Source organism: Chiloscyllium plagiosum, unplaced genomic scaffold, assembly GCF_037043375.1.
Source record: "Chiloscyllium plagiosum isolate Xiang-an unplaced genomic scaffold, Cpla_swu_hap1 HiC_scaffold_29, whole genome shotgun sequence".
NCBI lineage: Eukaryota > Metazoa > Chordata > Chondrichthyes > Orectolobiformes > Hemiscylliidae > Chiloscyllium > Chiloscyllium plagiosum.
Genome location: NW_028270167.1, coordinates 100,185,526 through 100,192,350, shown reverse-complemented (window position 1 = coordinate 100,192,350; position 6,825 = coordinate 100,185,526). Strand labels below are relative to the sequence as shown.

At 41.6% G+C, this 6,825-nt stretch overlaps 1 non-coding gene across 1 annotated transcript; it reads right to left on the bottom strand.

Annotated features, from left to right (window-relative positions):
- Window positions 1-1,732: 1,732 nt before the first annotated feature.
- On the bottom strand, window positions 1,733-1,804 carry trnag-ucc (transfer RNA glycine (anticodon UCC)). Its single transcript has one exon. It is a non-coding gene; the product is annotated as a tRNA-Gly (tRNA).
- Window positions 1,805-6,825: the final 5,021 nt, after the last annotated feature.

Genomic DNA, 6,825 nt, shown 5'->3' with positions numbered 1-6,825 from the left:
GAAAAAGTATCGAAAATCACCAGGAGACAGTGTTCTTTAAGAAGTGGGTCTGTTATTTGCAAACGAAAACCGTGACACCGAGAAAGCAGATTCTCGAATGCTCTCGAACTTCATTGTCCATGGTTTTTTTATAAATGTTTCCCACGCTTTGTTTGCTTATCAGCATGTCTAAATATATTAATCATAGTACCTCACACTCGCTACACAATAAGCCATTGATGTTAGTTCCCATCATCTCTTTAATTGGTCTTTCTACTTAATGTTATTCTCATGTCATGGTTAGATATTTAATGTCACCCTACGCAACAATGGTAATTCTTTCCAGACCCTACTTCATATTTTCCCGATATCATAATTAGTTATTTATTGTCAATAATCTCAATTAGGCGGACTCTATTAACTATTAATTTGATACTTAATGTCATGTTCCAAATATTTATGTTCCCAATCGAGTCATAATGATACTTAACAGGAAGCCTAACTTTACTAACTGTAATCTAATCTCACCATCGAGAACTTTCAGCGTCAACCTTTCTTTGCTAATTGGTGTGAGAGAATTCCACTATTCTCATCTCATCCTGCATTCTACAGACCCCTTGCAACAGATCGCCAGTGGGGTTCATGCTTTAAGCCTTCCCTTGCTTTCATGCTTTAAAGCATCCCTTACTTTCATGCTCTTTATTTTCCATAACAACATTCCTGACACTGGATTTACTGAGGGTGAAGGGTCAGGAATCAGAGCGGACTGTCCCTGTAGTTCTGCTCCCGACTCTCCACCTCCCGTTCTTTTAGTAACCTCTCAGTCTCCTGGGAATTGCATTGTTGCCAATTTTGTCGGATTCCAGTCCTTTAACCTTGGCTGAGCAGACAGTCTATGGTCTGAGGAAACGTATCATTCCCAAACCTCTCATGTCCGAGGTAATAACAATTAATAACTATGTCTGTGCATCCTCCTCTAATCTGTGAAAATCATTGTTGCGGACTGTAGTAACATTTATTGACCGAAATTGAGTAGGTTTTGAACCAGGTCAAACTCCTATGAGTTAAGAAGATGGTCCAGATCCCTTTTTCTTTTCTCCTGAAGGCAAATGTACGGCAATGCAATTCAATTGGTGAAACTTCCAGGCTTGAACTGAAACATAATTTACTTTCACTATCGTTGTATCACAAACAAAATACAAAGTGTGGACTAACCCAACTCTATTGGAAAACTTAACGAAATGAAACATCATTTAACTACGAAACAGTCAATGTTCGAATATAGTAACATTGCATAAACCACATAAAAATGGTCTTCCTGCTACCGGAATGATATTGTGAAACTTGAATGGAATAGGAAAAGGTATAATGTAATGTTTGTAATTCTTAAGCTTCCAAATGGTTTTGAGGTGAGAATGTATTTTAACCTTGAAGAAATTTGACGCATTTAAACCTCCTTCCTGTCCACGATAGAAGCTGTTGGATCTGTTCCGAATTTCCAGCGGCTTCTATAATTATTTAAGGTTTCTGACGATAGCAATCTCTCACTTTTCGAACAAAACAAAACGAACCTTATATTGTGAACAATATTCAACTAAGCAATGGGCAGCAGAGAGGAAAGCTTTCGAGCAACGCTGCCCGGATTGTCACGGCAATTAACAGGAACCATGGCCATGAAAACCCGAAAGCAACCTGACAAATCCATTTCGCCACAGAATGCAACGTTGGTGCTCAAGACTTTTCCTTGCAAAACCGCAACGGCCGGGAATCGAATCCAGGTCAACTGCTTGGAAGGCAGTTATGCTCACCACTGCACCACCACCGCTCTAGCAGCTAGTCCGCCCCTTTTCCCAAACACACATAACAAGGCCGTCATAGTCACCAGCTGAACTGGGGCTGAAAGCAAAACAAAACATTGCTTGTAAAACATCAACAGGTCTGAAAACATCAGAATCAGAAGCCTTCAGTCCTTAAGAGCAATCACTGGATCCAAAAGGTTCACTCCCCAAAAATGCTGCCGGACCTGCTGAGTTTCCCAGCAATATTTGTGCTGTCTCTCAGATCTGCAACACCTGCAGTTCTTTGTCAGGTAGAAAACAAACGCTGACCCATTGAAGAGGATATTTGATCAGGTGATAGTCCACTTCATCCACAGAGATAGGTGGGATGGAGTATAGGATCATAAAATTCTTACAGTGTAGAAACAGGCTATTCGGCTCATCATGCATCCCACCAAGTCTCACCCTCTACGCTATTCTTGTAACCCCACATTTCTCATGTCTAACCATATAACCAACACTTACCTGGACACTATTGACTATTGAGTGTTGCAAATCCAGTCTAACCTGCGCATCTTTGGACTGTGCGAGGAAACTGGAGCACCCGGAGGAAACCCACGCAGACACCGGGAGAATGTGCAAACTCCACACAGACAGTCTTCCATCAGACAGGGATCTGGGTAATTGGAGAGGTTTCAAGAGGGAAACTGGTTTGTGAATGATGGGCAGAAAGCCTGATCTCGGTGCTGTAAAGGCTCTACAGTAACATGATTCCCTACATCCAGCATTCAACACAGTTTGCATTTTGTTTTAATCAGTCCTGTTATTGACATTATTGAGTGAAATGTACAGACAGCGGTTGTTTGCGCATTCACACAGATCTGTGTTTTGATGGGTCAGGAGCAACATACAAATAACAACTGGCGGAGGGAGAATTGAATTCCCCCTCCGAATCTGCCGAGGACATGCAGGACCTGGAACTTCTCTATCACCGCTCACTCACCACCCGGCGCCTGGAGGAAGAAAGCCTGATCTTCCTCCTCAGGAACCTCCAAGCCCAGGGCATAAATGTGGCCGTTACAATTTGCCTGATTTCCCCCTCCGACCATCTTATCCCAATTCCGTCCTGCCAGCTCGGCACCATCCTCATGGCCTGTCCTACCTGCCAATCTTCCTTCCCACCTATCCGCTCCACCGTCCTCTCCATCCAATCACCTTTACACCCACCTCCATCCATCAATTGCGCTCTCCGCTCCCTTCTCCACAGCCGCACTCCCTCCTATTTATCTGACCAAGATGGACGGTCCCAGCCTCATTCCAGATGACGGTGGTTTGCCCGAAATATCGTCTCTCCTGCTCCTCGGAATCTACCTGACCTGCTGTGCTTTTCCTGTATTACTCTAATCTTGACACTGATCTCCAGCATCTGCAGTCCTCACTTTCAACTTGCATGACTGAATTCCTGCCCCTTACAGTTAGAATTGGGTATCGTGTTTTCATCATGAATTTCATTATGTTTAATTTATTTTATTTTAAAAATCCTCACAATATCTTGATACCCTCATGAGCATGTAATGCATTTGGACAGAACAATGTCTCCTTTCTCTGTGAACAAACAGTATTAAAGGAGTCGGTTTGGAGAATGTTTCCTCTCACAGAAACAGGAATCAGGAGTTGTAATTCTCTCTGAAATAAACACAGGCCATTCAGAGGAATCTGGTAAGGTCATGCAACATCTGTCGAGAGAAGGGGAAGGTTAGCTCATGTGTTATGAGAGTAGGGGAATTCAGCAGCGCGGAGGAAGTTAGAAAAGTAATAATTACTGAAAAATTGGAATGGGGGTAACGCTGAAGAAATAATGAGAGGTCGATACAGCCTTTTTAAAATGTTCAGTCTGTTCTAGTAGTCAATTCAATCAAAGCTAGACTTAGATTTCATCTCCAGTTTCCTGTGCAATCCACATATCCCGTGACTCCCTGAGAAACCAGCAATTTGTGTCTTCCAATCTGAAATGCACACAGTGAGAGTGCATCAGCAATCGTCCGGGAGGGAGAATATTAAAGACTCAGAGGCCTTAGAGTTAATCGCTCTCTCCTCATCTCATTCCCAAATAACCTGCCCCCTTACCCCGAGGGTGTGTCAATAATAACCAAAAGATCTGTAAATGGTGTAACTTTAACACTGACTTCTCTTCACAGATTCTGTCAGACCTGCTGAGCGTTTCCGCAACTCCTGAGACTGTGTTATCGTGTTTCAGATACCCAGACCCACAGGATCAATTTCTCACCATCTATCCTCTGAAGCCTGTTCAGAATTTGATACATTCAAATGAAATCGTCTTTCAATTTTCTCGAATATGAACACAATTTATTCTATAGCTCAGCATTGGAGCACGTGGGTTCCAAATAGTGACCTTTATTTTGTGATTCATTAATGTGTTTGGCTCATTGCCGCTGGGTTACCACGTATAACTCAGTTATAATTGTTCTGGCGAAGTTGACGATGAGTTAGCTTCTTAACTTCCTCTGCGCTGCTGAATTCCCCTACTCTCATAACACATGAGCTAACCTTCCCCTTCTCTCGACAGATGTTGCATGACCTTACCAGATTCCTCTGAATGGCCTGTGTTTATTTCAGAGAGAATTACAACTCCTGATTCCTGTTTCTGTGAGAGGAAACATTCTCCAAACCGACTCCTTTAATACTGTTAGCTTCTTGTTATTTTGCCATTCATTTGATCCTAATAAACCCATAATGATGTAAGGGAGAGAGTTCCAGGATTTCCAACCAATGGCACTTTTTGGAACTGAGACGTTTTTCCAAGCCAGGGTGGCGAGTGGCTTGATGTGGAATTTTCAACTGGTGTCCCGTGTATCTGCTGTGCTCAGTGTTCCACGCGATAATGCCGTGGTTCTGGAAGCTGCTCTGTGAGGAATTTTGGGGAATTTCTACAGTGCATCTTGTCAGTGGTATATTCCACTGCTACTGAGTGTGGATGGTGGAGACAGAGAATTTTTGTGACTGTGGTGCTGATCAAGCTGCACTGCAAGTTAATTCTACCTAATTATGGAGAGCATAACTACTTGCCATCATCATCAATCATTTTCACAGCTGGACATCCAGTGATTACACAGATGTGGTGTACAAGTCTGTTGGTTGCTCAAATGACCATGAACTTTTAACTAGATTCACCTTTTCACGGATATTATGCTGAGACACCTCACGCGACTGTTCCACTTTCTCGTCAACATTTCATCTGCAAAAACTGGGAACGAGCTGATGGGACATAGATTGTGCTGCAGATGGTTAGACACAGCGCAGTGTCAGTTACTGCACACTGATTCTGTTTGGCTTAATGCATGTGTTTCTCTGAATGTGTGTGTGCATTATCGTGTGTTCGTGTCTCTGTGATTCTGTGTGTGTCTACCCATCTATCTCTTCCTGACTATCTGTGGTTATGTGAGTGTGTTTGTGTCTCATTTGTGTATTAGTGTGTGTCTCCATGTTTATGTATCTCTGGGTCTGTACCTATGTGCAACGGACTCGCTGTTATTTTCGGGATTGTAACAATTGAAATGTGGTTTAAACCCCAATATATCTGTACCTCTGACTATTCCTCTTGGGCGTGAAGTGATACATTGCTTTTTGTTATGTTTGAACGTGTGTGTGTGTTTGTGTGTGTGTGTGTGTGTGTGTGTGTGTGTTTTGTGCCTGTCTCTGTGTGTGTGTGACAGACGGAAATATGTACAGATACTCAGACACAATCACATATACAGAGAGATGTGCAGAGACACATTCAGACAGAAGCACACATATCGACTTAAAGAGACACACGTGCACATACAGTCACACAGATATTCACACAACAGAGCACAGATGTTGATGGAGACAGCAAAAGTGATACTATTAGAATTTTTTGTTCCTAAAACTAAATGAAAAATTAATAGATTTTTGGATTGTTTGACTTTACAGGAAATTTGTCCATAATTTCGTCCGGACAGCTGCGCCTTTAACAAGTTTTTGAACGAAATAAGAGAAAGGTGGTTTAATTAGTAGAGTGCGAGGTTAATGTTGAAAGGATGAAAGCAATTTGAATCGATGAACCTATTTTACCATCCCTGCGTTTTCTAGTCTTTTCAAAATGGCCTCTGATGCTTCTGAATTGAGTCGACGTGCTGTCTTGTTCCAGGATGATGAATTAGGAATTGAGAACCTGGAGGATATTTCTACTACAATCAATACCGATCATTGGAAAAGTCCTCTTCCATAGGAAAGGGGACTTTGGGATTGCTGTTCGATCTTCAGCACTTCGAAGACCACCCAACAAAGAACAATGAAATACAAAATTACACAGATTGCAATCCACTGGCCTTCTTTAAAACTTTCAAATTAACAATGCAACATATTTTGATGGTGTCGTTTGTTGTAACCATTTTATTATATACATCACTAGAAAACATAATGAGAATTCAGATATATTGTCCTAAAATACAAATGGTGAAATACGTAAAAACTTTAAGAAATGTGAAGGTTGGATAACATTGCAAGAAGGCAGAAATAATAAATAGACTGCAGTTGCGATAAAAATTGTGCATCATGTATTTTGCAAGTAAACGCGTTTTTGAAATGGCATTTTAGTTTTCTCAGGGCGAATATATATATAAACATTTTTTTAAAAAAGGATTAAGTGTAATTGTGGACTAAAATGTGAAAAGAGCGACCTTATAAACAGATCGAAAGTGGAGGATAGCTGCAAGGTTTTACAGCAATTCACCTGATAGTGACCCAATAATTGAAATGTGATTGGAGATGAACGGAGTTATACACAGATGCAGCCTTTGTTTGTGACAAGGAGCTCATTGATTATTAGCCACTAGTTCACCACTGACAAAGGCTGTCTGCTACCAGCAACGATGTAATTGGTTCTCAGGCAACTAAACAGCTTGGGACTCTGAACAAGATATAGGGAAGTCTTCAACTGCTCAGGAGCTCTCTCTGTTCGCGGCAGTGATAGGTGCTTTAATCCTGAAGAAACCTGGTTTATTTTTGTTTCAGCTGTTCCTATGAG